A 12,949-nucleotide genomic window follows, 5' to 3' on the forward strand; every position below is an offset into this window, starting at 1 on the left:
GCCGTTGTTTCATTGCTACGAAATAAAAACGGCGGTAAAACACTCATCTTTTAAACCCAAGAGGTTGGCCTAAATGACACAATTGAGCACCCTAAATGACACTATTGAGCACCCTAAGGCCTAAATGACACTATTGAGCACCCTAAATGACACTATTGAGCACCCTAAATGGCACTATTGAGCACTCCATTATTTATTAACGTACCTCTTTGCTTTATCCTCGGCCACTCGTGACTTTCTTTCCGCTTATCAGTGATATTTTATGCATAGAGGTCACAGTATAAGTAGGTGAAATTGTCCATGTTCCAATGAGTACTGCGGACTCTCTAATAGAAACAAAACTTGATACGGTATATTTGAAGTTAAAATACACTGTAATAGTGGGTGACACACTATATTTGAAGTTGAAATACACTGTATTTTATGTTAAAATGCATTACCTATGTGAGTATTCTAAGGCCAGCCACTCACTATCAGATAGACTTGACAGGTACTGCTGATAAGGTCCGTCTGTCAGGTCTACCTGATACCTGATGAGGACACACACTATCAAATGTCTGATTCATATGGGATATGGGTGTCATGTCAACTTCTGATATGAAGTGTAGTTATAGTTACTACCTACTTGGCCAGTTACCCAACTAGTTATCAACTATATAGTGATTCCAATAAGAGAAGAGACAGTTTACAAATATTTTTTTCCGGAAAAAAAAGACAAATGAGGTGGGCCGGGTACAACAAAATTCAATAATCATGCGTTATTTAGACTGATGTCCTCTCAGAACAAGATGCCCCATACGTGGGATTAGGGCGATTAGGCTAACTACGAGTATTTAATATCTGATAGAACTAACTCGAATTAGCACAAGTATCTATCCAAGTACCTAACTAACAAGTCCAATACTAATTTATCTACAAATCTACATAATATGTACCTATCTAAGTCAGATACTTTTTTTTATATCGTCCGTCGCTTCGTGGGAAATTTTCAAGGTTGCAAAATAGTCTACGTCCAATATTATTACCTTGTTATGCCTGTTTAAAAAATGATGGGAAATTGAAATTTATGAAATAAAGTGAAGGACCTGACAAAAACAAAGAAGTTTGATAGAGGGAACTGTAACTGCTAAGGTCTTATCGTCTCGAAATCGAAGAAGGACAGGATAGGAGAAAAAGTGAAGGACCTGACAAAAACAAAGAAGTTTCATAGAGGGAACTGTAACTGCTAAGGTCTTATCGTCTCGAAATCGAAGAAGGACAGGATAGGAGAAAGCCAGCCGTTCCGCGCACGAACCTTATCCGTTCAGGATAAAATCCGCCTCGGGCGGGAATCAAACCCCCTAGCGCTTACAAGGCAGATGCGCTACCAACCGAGCGAATGTAACCGTTGTTTCATTGCTACGAAATAAAAACGGCGGTAAAACACTCATCTTTTAAACTAAAAAAAAAGTCAACTTACCTGTGATCCAGACGACTTTATTGTTGAAGTAATTCAACCTCTTGTTGATCTTCTCTACGAAGAACAAGTACAGGTCACAATCGACAGCCAATAGGAAGAGGCCCTGGACGATGATGTAAATGAGGTAGATGAGACCGACGAGGGAGAATAACCCCATTGTGAACCGGGTGAGGCTGAAACCAGAAAGAATGGGTGGGCGCATTATAAAAAAAAGTCAACTTACCTGTGATCCAGACGACTTTGTTGTTGAAGTAATTCAACCTCTTGTTGATCTTCTCAATGAAGAACAAGTACAGGTCACAATCGACAGCCAATAGGAAGAGGCCCTGGACGATGATATAAATGAGGTAGATGAGACCGACGAGGGAGAATAACCCCATTGTGAACCGGGTGAGGCTGAAACCAGAAAGAATGGGTGGGCGCATTAGTGAACCAGGTTTGGATAAGACCTTCTATGGGGACAGACAGACCGACAGAGTGACAGACACCGAAGCGAATACAATAGTCCGTCCCTTATACCTTTTTATTACTATTGTAATAATAAAGGAAGGACGGACTAAAAATAGATTTTAGAAATGGTCAAAAATTTTATACTTACAAGTTGCGGTACTTGTTCGGAAGTCACATCAATGGAAAATAATTGTTAAAAAAGGAGCTGTCACAAATAAGCAGTGTCATTATAGGATTACTTTAACCCAAAAGGGAGCCTTCACAATTAGAGCAGTGACCACTGTTATTATAGGGTTAGGTTGATGTTGAACACAATAAGCAGCTTTCTTTTTTCATTGTTGTGGCTTCTTAATAATTATTCAAGTTGCTTCTTTGTTGTTTCCATGGTAACTGTATTCAGGCAGTTAGTGGCATAGCCTGAATGTCTCCAAGGGATTGAAATTGAACCAGTAATTTTTTAGCAAAATCCCCTCTATAGGGATGAGCTAATCATTTCTAACGGCCAGACTAGTTAGCTTGGTTGGTAGCGGGTCTGCCTCGTAGGCGCTACGAGTTTAAAGTTTTACCATAATATTGTAGGTAATTGAGGACCGCCACACTACTATCACGTCACGTGAATTCACGTAGGCAACTTTATACTGTTTGTCTCTGAATCTGCTGATGAGTCACAAAGCCGTAACGCCTCGGCAGCAAAATGTAGAGACGTAGCATCAGTGTGTGATATCATTTCTCTATTTGCAGTAGAAACTAGAAACCCGATACCAATCGGCAGTTTTCTATGTGATTTTTACTTTTCATTGCCAGCCTAGTTAGCTTGGTTGGTAGCGCGTCTGCCTTGTAAGCGCTAGGCCGAGGGTTCGATTACCGCCCGGTGCGGATTTTATCCTGAAGGTATAATGTTCGTTCTCGGAACGGCTGGATTTCTCCTATCCTGTCTTCCTCCTCTCTTCGATTTCGGGACGATAGGCCCTTAGCAGTTCCAGTTCCCTCTATTAAACCTCTTTTAAAAAATCAATGCATTCACAGTACTGCGGGACGACAGGTCCTTAGCAGTTCCAGTTCCCTCTATTAAACCTCTTTAAAAAAATCAATGCATTCAATGTAGCTAAGTACCTACCTATGTCCAAGGACACCACTGTATCAATTTCGTTCGTAAAAGTCGAGCATGTATATCTAATCAGGCCGGAACTTGGCCTGGCGCACTTGGCCTAGGCGCACTGCCGTGCGCCTAGATTGACAGATCTCTATTTGCAAGTCGTGAGAAGTTCACGCCAAAAGTTTCTACGTGGTTTTTCCGCGTCGAATTTCTTGGATCGGTTTCCAGTGTCTAAGGTCACATATGGATGACGGATGCCAAGAATATGCATACATGGGTGGGGCTACATGGAATGACAATTAGAACTATAAGACATTCTACCTATACGGTACATTGCAGGGGTGGCCATAATGTGTCTCGCGAGCCTCATGAGACGATCTTATCTTCTTCTTCTTCTTCTTCTTCTTCTTCTTCTTCTTCTTCTTCTTCTTCTTCTTCTTCGCCTTTTCCCGTGTACATTCCGATCTAGTGTCTACAGGGTCAATGTAACAACCCGTGCGAGCGACAGGGTGCCTGTGGTGTCAACAGTCTGTGTAACGTACTGACACATAGGAAGGTGTGCTTCTGTCCGCGTGGCTTCACGGGGGACCCTGAAACTGAATGTGTGCGAAGTAAGTAACCACCGGCAACATTTTCATCTGAAATATTGTTTCTAAACAATCCAGAAATGTTTGGTAGCAACAAGCCTGCAAGTTTGTTACTCTTGTGACGTATTTTTAGGGGAAAAAAAACCCTCTTGTAATCTAAAATGACTATGTTAATTGAGGATGATTCGCCCCTTTTCTATCCTGATAGCAGGTACACAAAATATGTTTTTTTTTCTTCTTTTGGCTTTCGTTTTGTACACGAAAAGTTTTTGTGTGGGATATCACTCTTTTTTTTAATTATAAGAAAAACTTCTCAATATTCCGAATCCACAATTGGTAGTTGATCCAGAGCATTTATTTGACGTTCGCGTTTTTCGTCAGCCTCTCAATCAGCCCTAACTAGGGTGATTGCTTTGGGCTGACATTTGGTTTTGGCTACAAATTTTACGAGTGGGTCACGAGACGATCTTATGAGGCCCTCTAATCTTGTTGAAAAATCTTGGTCACTCTTGTTGAAAAATTTCTCGTCCGGAACTGAAGATTAGAATTTTCATTCTGAAGATTATGTATACCTAGGTCCTAGACCAAAATTTTCAAAAATTTCGCCTGCGGCGTGGCTCGCTCCGAATCGGCTTTATGGGATTGCGGCTCCCGAAGGTGACGTTAGTGTCCACGCCTGGTATATTCTATTCTACGTATGTATAGGGTTATACTCTATTCTTCCTATGTGAAGTAATAGTAATTGTAAGAAGCTAAGAAGTAAAGCCTAACTAACGCTCAGCCAAGGATATCAGAGGAGATGAGTCAGCCTCTTCTAGCCGTGAAATTGAACGAGTGAAAAGAGTTTGGCGGATTTTATCCTAAACAGATAAGGTTCGTTCTCGGAACGGTTCTGAATTATTCCTAGGTACCTATATAGGGCTGAAAAGCCTCTTTACTTCATACCGTTTACTTTTGCCTATCCAATCCTTCTTCTCTCTTCGATTTCGGGGACGATAAGACCTCAGCCGTTACAGTTCCCCCTATCAAACCTCTTGGAAAAAGAGTTCAGGATGGTCACCCATCCGGATGCTAACCACGCCCAACGTTACGTTGGCTAACCCGGCAGTGAAGAGGCTGGATGGAATTTTAATTGGTTCACTTAACCTCTGTCCTCAATCACAAGATGCCAAGGTGTTGTACGTCTCTGATTATGGCCATACTCTGCGGTCATCGTGGTTTTCTAATGGAAAGACCGCGGGTTCGGAGAATCCTATCACAAAACACACAACTAAAGGCTCAATTCTTGGTGAACGAACCTAATCTGATTAGAATAAATTTCGTCCTGGTCGGGGATCGAACCCACTACCTCGCGCTTACAAGACAGACGCGCTACCCTCCAAGTTGACTAGTCTGATTGTCCAGTTAAGGTAGAAACGCCCTACCCTTACGTCGTCACGGGAACTCATGGGGAGTCAAAAAGACGTGGTTCAAAGTTTTACCATATTATTGTAGGCTATTACGTTCATGATAGCTACACTGCCCTCACGTAACGTGAGAGACTTTATCTGGCCAATCCGAAGGCTTCATATCGCCTAAGTGTAACAGCGCCTTTACAAGGCACACATAACTTTTTCATGCAAGGGCTCCTTTGAGGGACTAAGAAAGGTCACTGATAAGCAGCAATTGGAACAAAGGGGCCGTCTGTTCTGCCTCGACAGTTTTAAATGAATCACTGTACCCATATTGAGTCACATCACCAGCCTAGTTAGCTTGGTTGGTAAGATCGGAAGCATCGCCTTCGGATTGGCCAGCGTAACAGCGTAACAGCGCCTTTACAAGGCACACATAACTTTACCATTCGTGCAAGGGCTCCTTTGAGGGACTAAGAAAGGTCACTGATAAGCAGCGATTGGAACAAAGGGGCCGTTTGTTCTGCCTCGACAGTTTTAAATGAATCACTGTACCCATATTGAGTCACATCACCAGCCTAGTTAGCTTGGTTGGTAGCGCGTCTGCCTTGTAAGCGCTTCGTCGCGGGTTCGATTCCCGGCCGGGGCGAACTTAAACAGACGAGGTTGAGCACCCTAAATGGCACTATTGAGCACTCTATTATTTATTCACGTACCTCTTTGCTTTATCCTCGTCCACTCGTGACTTTCTTTCCGCTTATCAGTAATATTTTATGCATAGAGGTCACAATGTAAGTAGGTGAAATTGTCCATGTTCCAATGAGTACTGCGGACTCTCTAATAGAAACAAAACTTGATACGGTATATTTGAAGTTAAAATTTATGTTATCCTGTCCTCCTCGAGCTCTTCGATTTCGACGAAGAGAGGAGGAGGAGGAGGGATTATAGTTCCCTCTATCAAAGCTCTTCAACCCCCAGTCTCTTTTGAGCACTACAAACAGGCACTGTTTACTGAGGTAGTAAAGAGACTTTCCAGTCCTATTTGAGTAGTGCTCTAAATACTTACCTACTTACTGCCAGAGCACCCTAAATGGCACTATTGAGCACCCTAAATGGCACTATTGAGCACCCTAAATGACACTATTGAGCACCCTAAATGGCACTATTGAGCACCCTAAATGACGCCATTGAGCACCCTAAATGACACTATTGAGCACCCTAAATGGCACTATTGAGCACCCTAAATGACACTATTGAGCACTCTATTATTTATTCACGTACCTCTTTGCTTTATCCTCGTCCACTCGTGACTTTCTTTCCGCTTATCAGTAATATTTTATGGGGACAGACAGACCAACAGAGTGACAGACACCGAAGCGAATACAATAGTCCGTCCCTTATACCTTTTTATTACTATTGTAATAAGTTTGGATAAGTCCTTCTATGGGGACAGACAGACCGACAGAGTGACAGACACCGAAGCGAATACAATAGTCCGTCCCTTATACCTTTTTATTACTATTGTAATAATAAAGGAAAGGGACTAAAAATAGATTTTAGAAATGGTCAAAAATTTTATACTTACAAGTTGCGGTACTTGTTCGGAAGTCACATCAATGGAAAATAATTGTTAAAAAAGGAGCTGTCACAAATAAGCAGTGTCATTATAGGATTACTCTTTAACCCAAAAAGGAGCCTTCACAATTAGAGCAGTGACCACTGTTATTATAGGGTTAGGTTGATGTTGAACACAATAAGCAGCTTTCTTTTTTCATTGTTGTGGCTTCTTAATAATTATTCAAGTTGCTTCTTTGTTGTTTCCATGGTAACTGTATTCAGGCAGTTAGTGGCATAGCCTGAATGTCTCCAAGGGATTGAAATTGAACCAGTAATTTTTTTAGCCAAATCCCCTCTATACTCTATAGGGATGAGCTAATCATTTCTAACGGCCAGCCTAGTTAGCTTGGTTGGTAGCGTGTCTGCCTCGTAAGCCCTAGGCCGCGGGTTCGATTCCCGCCCGGGGCGGATTTTATCCTGATGGGATAATTTTCGTTCCCGGAAGGGCTGGCTTTCACCTATCCTGCCTTCCTTCTCTCTTCGATTTCGGGACGATAAGACTTTGGCAGGTACAGTTCCCTCTGTCAAACCTCTTCAACAGGTAGAAACACACTACCATCACGTCACGTCACGTGAGCTCATGGGGAGTCACAAAGATGTAGCTCAAAGTTTTCCCATAATATTGTAGGTAATTCAGGACCGCCACACTACTATCACGACACGTGATCTCACGTAGGCAACTTTATACTGTTTGTCTCTGAATCTGCTGATGAGTCACAAAGCCGTAACGCCTCGGCAGCAAAATGTAGAGACGTAGCATTAGTGTGTGATATCATTTCTCTATTTGTAATAGAAACTAGAAACCCGATACCAATCGGCAGTTTTCTATGTGATTTTTACTTTTCATCACCAGCCTAGTTAGCTTGGTTGGCAGCGCGTCTGCCTTGTAAGCGCCAGACCGCGGGTTCGATTACCGCCCGGTGCGGATTTTATCCTGAAGGGATAATGTTCGTTCTTGTAACGGCTGGGTTTCTCCTATCCTGTCTTCCTCCTCTCTTCGATTTCGGGACGATAGGTCCTTAGCAGTTCCAGTTCCCTCTTCCTGTCTTCCTCCTCTCTTCGATTTCGGGACGATAGGTCCTTAGCAGTTCCAGTTCCCTCTATTAAACCTCTTTAAAATCAATGCATTCAATATAGCTAAGTACCTATGTCCAAGGACACCACTGTATCAATTTCGTTCGTAAAAGTCGAGCATGTGTATTTCTAATTTACAGATCCGTATTTGAAAGTCGTGAGAAGTTCACGCCAAAAATTTCTACGTGGTTTTTCCGCGTCGAATTTCTTGGATCGGTTTCCAGTGTCTAAGGTCACATATGGATGAAGGATGCCAAGAATATGCATACATGGGTGGGGCTACATGGAATGACAATTAGAGCTATAAGACATTCTACCTACATGGTATATTGCAGGGGTGACCATAATGTGTCTCGCAACTCTCGCGAGCCTCATGAGACGATCTTATATCTTCTTCTTTTTCTTCGCCTTTTCCCGTGTACTGTACAGACTTACAGACGAAGTCGGCGTTTTTCGTCAGCCTCTCAATCTAACCGCGCCCAACGTTGCGTTGGCTAACCCGGCAGTGAAGAGGCTGGATGGAATTTTAATTGGTTCACTTAACCTCTGTCCTCAATCACAAGATGCCAAGGTGTTGGCTCTGATCATGGCCATACTCTGCGGTCATCGTGGTTTTCTAATGGAAAGACCGCGGGTTCGGAGAATCCTATCACAAAACACATATGGTACTAAAGGCTCAATTCTTCGTGAACGAACCTAATCTGATTAGAATAAATTTCGTCCTGGTCGGGGATCGAACTCACTACCTCGCGCTTACAAGACAGACGCGCTACCCTCCAAGTTGACTAGTTTGATTGTCCAGTTAAGGTAGAAACGCACTACCCTTACGTCGTCACGGGAGGTCATGGGGAGTCAAGAAGACGTGGTTCGAAGTTTTACCATCTTATTGTAGGTTATTACGTTCATGATAGCTACACTGCCCTCACGTCACATGAGCTCACGTAACGTGAGAGACTTTATCTGGCCAATCCAAAGGCTTCATATCGCCTAAGTGTAACAGCGCCTTTACAAGGCACACATAACTTTACCACTCATGCAAGGGCTCCTTTGAGGGACTAAGAAAGGTCACTGATAAGCAGCAATTGGAACAAAGGGGCCGTTTGTTCTGCCTCGACAGTTTTAAATGAATCACTGTACCCATATTGAGTCACATCAGTTTCATAGTTTTTTCATTAAGTTCTTCATGTGTCGTATGTTCTTCATCTTTTGGATGTTCTGCATTTTTTGGGTGTCCTTCATGATTTGGATCCTCTTGATGTTTCGTAGTTACTTCATGTTTTCTATGTTCTTGATGATTTAAATGTTCTTGATGCTTTGGATGGTGATAGTTTGGCTGATGTGTATGTTTTCAATGATGTTCTTCACTTTTTGAACGGTTTTCATGCTTTGGATGTTCTTCTTGCTTTTGTTCTTCATCTTGTACGCGCTTCGTCGCGGGTTCGATTCCCGCCCGGGGCGGATTTTATCCTGATGGGATAATGTTCGTTCTCGGAACGGCTGGCTTTATGTTATCCTGTCCTCCTCGAGCTCTTCGATTTTGACGAAGGGAGGAGGAGGAGGAAGAGGAGGAGGAGGAGGGATTATAGTTCTCTCTATCAAAGCTCTTCAACCCCAAGTCTCTTTTGAGCACTACAAACAGGCACTGTTTACTGAGGTAGTAAAGGGACTTTCCAGTCCTCCTATTTGAGTGCTCTAAATACTTACCTACTTACTGCCAGAGCACCCTAAATGACACTATTGAGCACCCTAAATGGCACTATTGAGCACCCTAAATGAAACTATTGAGCACCCTAAATGACACTATTGAGCACCCTAAATGACACTATTGAGCACCCTAAATGACACTATTGAGCACCCTAAATGGCACTATTGAGCACTCTATTATTTATTCACGTACCTCTTTGCTTTATCCTCGTCCACTCGTGACTTTCTTTCCGCTTATCAGTAATATTTTATGCATAGAGGTCACAGTATAAGTAGGTGAAATTGTCCATGTTCCAATGAGTACTGCGGACTCTCTAATAGAAACAAAACTTGATACGGTATATTTGAAGTTAAAATACACTGTAATAGTGGGTGACACACTATATTTGAAGTTAAAATACACTGTATTTTATGTTAAAATGCATCACCTTTGTGAGTATTCTAAGGCCAGCCCACTCACTATCAGATAGACTTGACAGGTACTGCTGATAAGGTCCGTCTGTCAGGTCTACCTGATACCTGATGAGGACACACACTATCGTTAAAATACACTGTATTTTATGTTAAAATGCATCACCTATGTGAGTATTCTAAGGCCAGCCACTCACTATCAGATAGACTTGACAGGTACGGCTGATAAGGTCCGTCTGTCAGGTCTACCTGATACCTGATGAGGACACACACTATCAGGTAGAATTGACTCTATCAGTTACACCTGACACCTGATCAGGTCTACCTGATAGAAAGTGGCTGGCCTAAGATAGAGCCACAAATGACTGCTGCGTTGGAAATAACCGAAATGACTGTCAGAGGTGCTCAAAAACTCATGTAGGTACTGTAACAAATGTACCATGTGTTCTAACAAGAGCAACTGAGCAACTTTCACCCCCGAACGGCTGTTTTTTATACACAGAAATAAAGAATATATTATACTTGGACTTGACAACTTTCACGCCAGAAAAGGGTTTCCTACATTGAAATTAAGCGTTTTATTAGCATTGCAGGGATTTTAATATCAAAATTGCAGGGTTTTTTTTTCTTTTTTTTTCGCTGGGTGTAATTTAGGTGTACTTAATTGTAGAGTTTTTAAACGAGATATTAAACAAGGTATTTACAATTTAGCGGGGTTAGTTTCTTTAAAAATAGAAATTTAACACGTCACCTAATAACTCCTTGTTCAGTGACGCTATTTAGCGGTTTAATGTTACAATTGCACAGTCGAGAAATTAATTGTAAATCTTTACTGTCGTAATTACTTAAATAATGGATGTACCTAATTAGGTAACAAATTATGTATTTATCACCTTGATATTACTTTCTAGTTTATTATTTCTAACGATATTTTTATACCTATTTCCAGTATTGTTTCACTCAGTAAAATAGAAATTTAACACGTCACTTAATAACTCCTTGTTTAGTGACGCTATTTAGCGGTTTAATGTTACAATTGCACAGTCGAGAAATTAATTGTAAATCTTTACTGTCGTAATTACTTAAATAATGGATGTACCTAATTATGTATTTATCACCTTGATATTACTTTCTAGTTTATTATTTCTAACGATATTTTTATACCTATTTCCAGTATTGTTTCACTCAGTGCGTGGCTGGCCACAAATGACTGCTGCGTTGGAAATAACCGAAATGACTGTCAAAGGTGCTCAAAAACTCATGTAGGTACTGTAACAAATGTACCATGTGTTCTAACAAGAGCAACAGAACAACAAACTTTCACCCTTAGAACGGCTGTTTTTTTTTTTTTTTTTTTTTTTTTTTTAAAAAAAAAAAAATATTTTTTGAACTTACCACCTTTCCCGCCCAAAAAGGGGTTTTATATTTTTCTTTTTTTTTACACAAATAAAGACTATATTTGGACTTGACAACTTTCACGTCAGAAAAGGGGTTTTATAGAGTAGGTACCTACATTTAGCGGTTTTTATTAATATTAGGTGCAATAAATTACACTGTTTTATTATTATTAATTTATTTACTAGGTGCAATTACTAAACAAGGGAGGTACGAGGTATTAAATAGTGAACAATTTAGCAGGGTTAATTTCTTTTTAATTAGAGGTACCCATAACACGTTTCTGTATAACTGCTGGTTTTGTTACAATGGCACAGCTCAGAAAAAAAAATGTAAATCGTTATTGTCATAAATCCCTAAATGGATATATTAGACACCAACAATAAAATGAATCACCTTAATACTATACTTTCTATTTTTATTTTATTATTTCTAACGATATTTTTATACCTATTTCCAGTATTGTTTCACTCAGGTTTCACAAAAAACTACTATTCTAATAATAGGAACTAGGTAGCTAACTACTAGAACACTTAAACGACTACTAGCACACTTTAATTCTCCTTTCCTCTAACCCGGAAATTATTAATTCACTTGAAAACAAACTAAAAACAACTGAACAAACTGTTTTTATTTTTTCATTTCCATCAATATCGTTTGGAACTCACGTGCTTGGCGTTGCCCTGTGATATCACTAACTGATAATGAAAACATATGAAACTAAAAACCTGAGAAACTTGAGCTAGATATCGTTCGGAACTCACGTGCTTGGCGTTGCCCTGTGATATCACTAACTGATAATGAAAACATATGAAACTAAAAACCTGAGAAACTTGAGCTAGATATCGTTCGGAACTCACGTGCTTGGCGTTGCCCTGTGATATCACTAACGACACTAACTGATAATGAAAACATATGAAACTAAAAACCTGAGAAACTTGAGCTAGAGAGATTCTTATTGGTGTTGCCGCGAGACCTGCCGGTGATATAGGTAGAACAGGGGTGCCCAAACTATACGTTGCGCCCGCCACTCAGACTGTCTGACGGACCGCGGGCTCACGGGTGTATCAGACCGACTAATGGCCGAACTTCCCACTGATTTTTTTTTAAGAGGTTTGAGAGAGGGAATCCCGAAATCGAAGAGAGAAGGAAGACAGGATAGGAGAAAGCCAGCCGTTCCGAGAACGAACCTATCTGTTCAGGATAAAATCCGCCCCGGGCGGGAAGCCAATCCGCGACCTAGCGCTTACAAGGCAGACGCGCTACCAACCAAGCTAACTAGGCTGTCGAATATGTTATTCTCAGCGGTTCCCAAACTTTTTTTTACACGGCCCCTTTGTTTTAACGGTGATCGCCGAAGAGTTAGAAAATAATGAACAAGAGGCAAGGAATGAAGAGTTAGAGAATAATGAAGCAGATGCAAGGAATGAAGAGTTAGAGAATAATGAAGAAGAGGCAAGGAATGAAGAGTTAGAGAATAATGAACAAGAGGCAATACAAGGAGATGGCTAAGCCCTGTGCTAGCTTACAAACTATAACCAGGCTAGCTTTTTACAACTTTTCCTTCGATATTGACAAATTTTCTCTCCCTAAACGCCCGTTTTATCATCTGCAGAAGATCCCTGTTGACACCCTCTGCTGAAATTGAAATACGCTGAAAATTTACACTGCAGGTGTATTTATCGTCTCCCTTCCATATGAAGAATGTCAGCAATATGCAATATGGTCACCGCAGCTGTTTTATTGGAAAACGGTTTTCCCATCG

At 41.0% G+C, this 12,949-nt stretch overlaps 1 long non-coding RNA gene across 3 annotated transcripts; it reads right to left on the minus strand.

Annotated features, from left to right (window-relative positions):
• Window positions 1-1,470: 1,470 nt before the first annotated feature.
• On the minus strand, window positions 1,471-11,883 carry LOC103519119. 3 transcript variants are annotated; one of them, XR_003394184.1, is made up of 3 exons: window positions 11,635-11,883; window positions 9,572-9,780; window positions 1,471-1,632 (listed from the first exon to the last, which is right to left on the minus strand). It is a non-coding gene; the product is annotated as an uncharacterized LOC103519119 (long non-coding RNA). The 3 variants fall into 3 exon arrangements; XR_001809795.2 differs by lacking the exon at window positions 1,471-1,632 and adding an exon at window positions 1,682-1,855 and having other exon boundaries at window positions 9,572-9,758; XR_541880.3 differs by lacking the exon at window positions 1,471-1,632 and adding an exon at window positions 1,682-1,855.
• Window positions 11,884-12,949: the final 1,066 nt, after the last annotated feature.

Source organism: Diaphorina citri, unplaced genomic scaffold, assembly GCF_000475195.1.
Source record: "Diaphorina citri unplaced genomic scaffold, Diaci psyllid genome assembly version 1.1 scaffold2542, whole genome shotgun sequence".
NCBI classification, from domain to species: Eukaryota; Metazoa; Arthropoda; class Insecta; order Hemiptera; family Psyllidae; genus Diaphorina; species Diaphorina citri.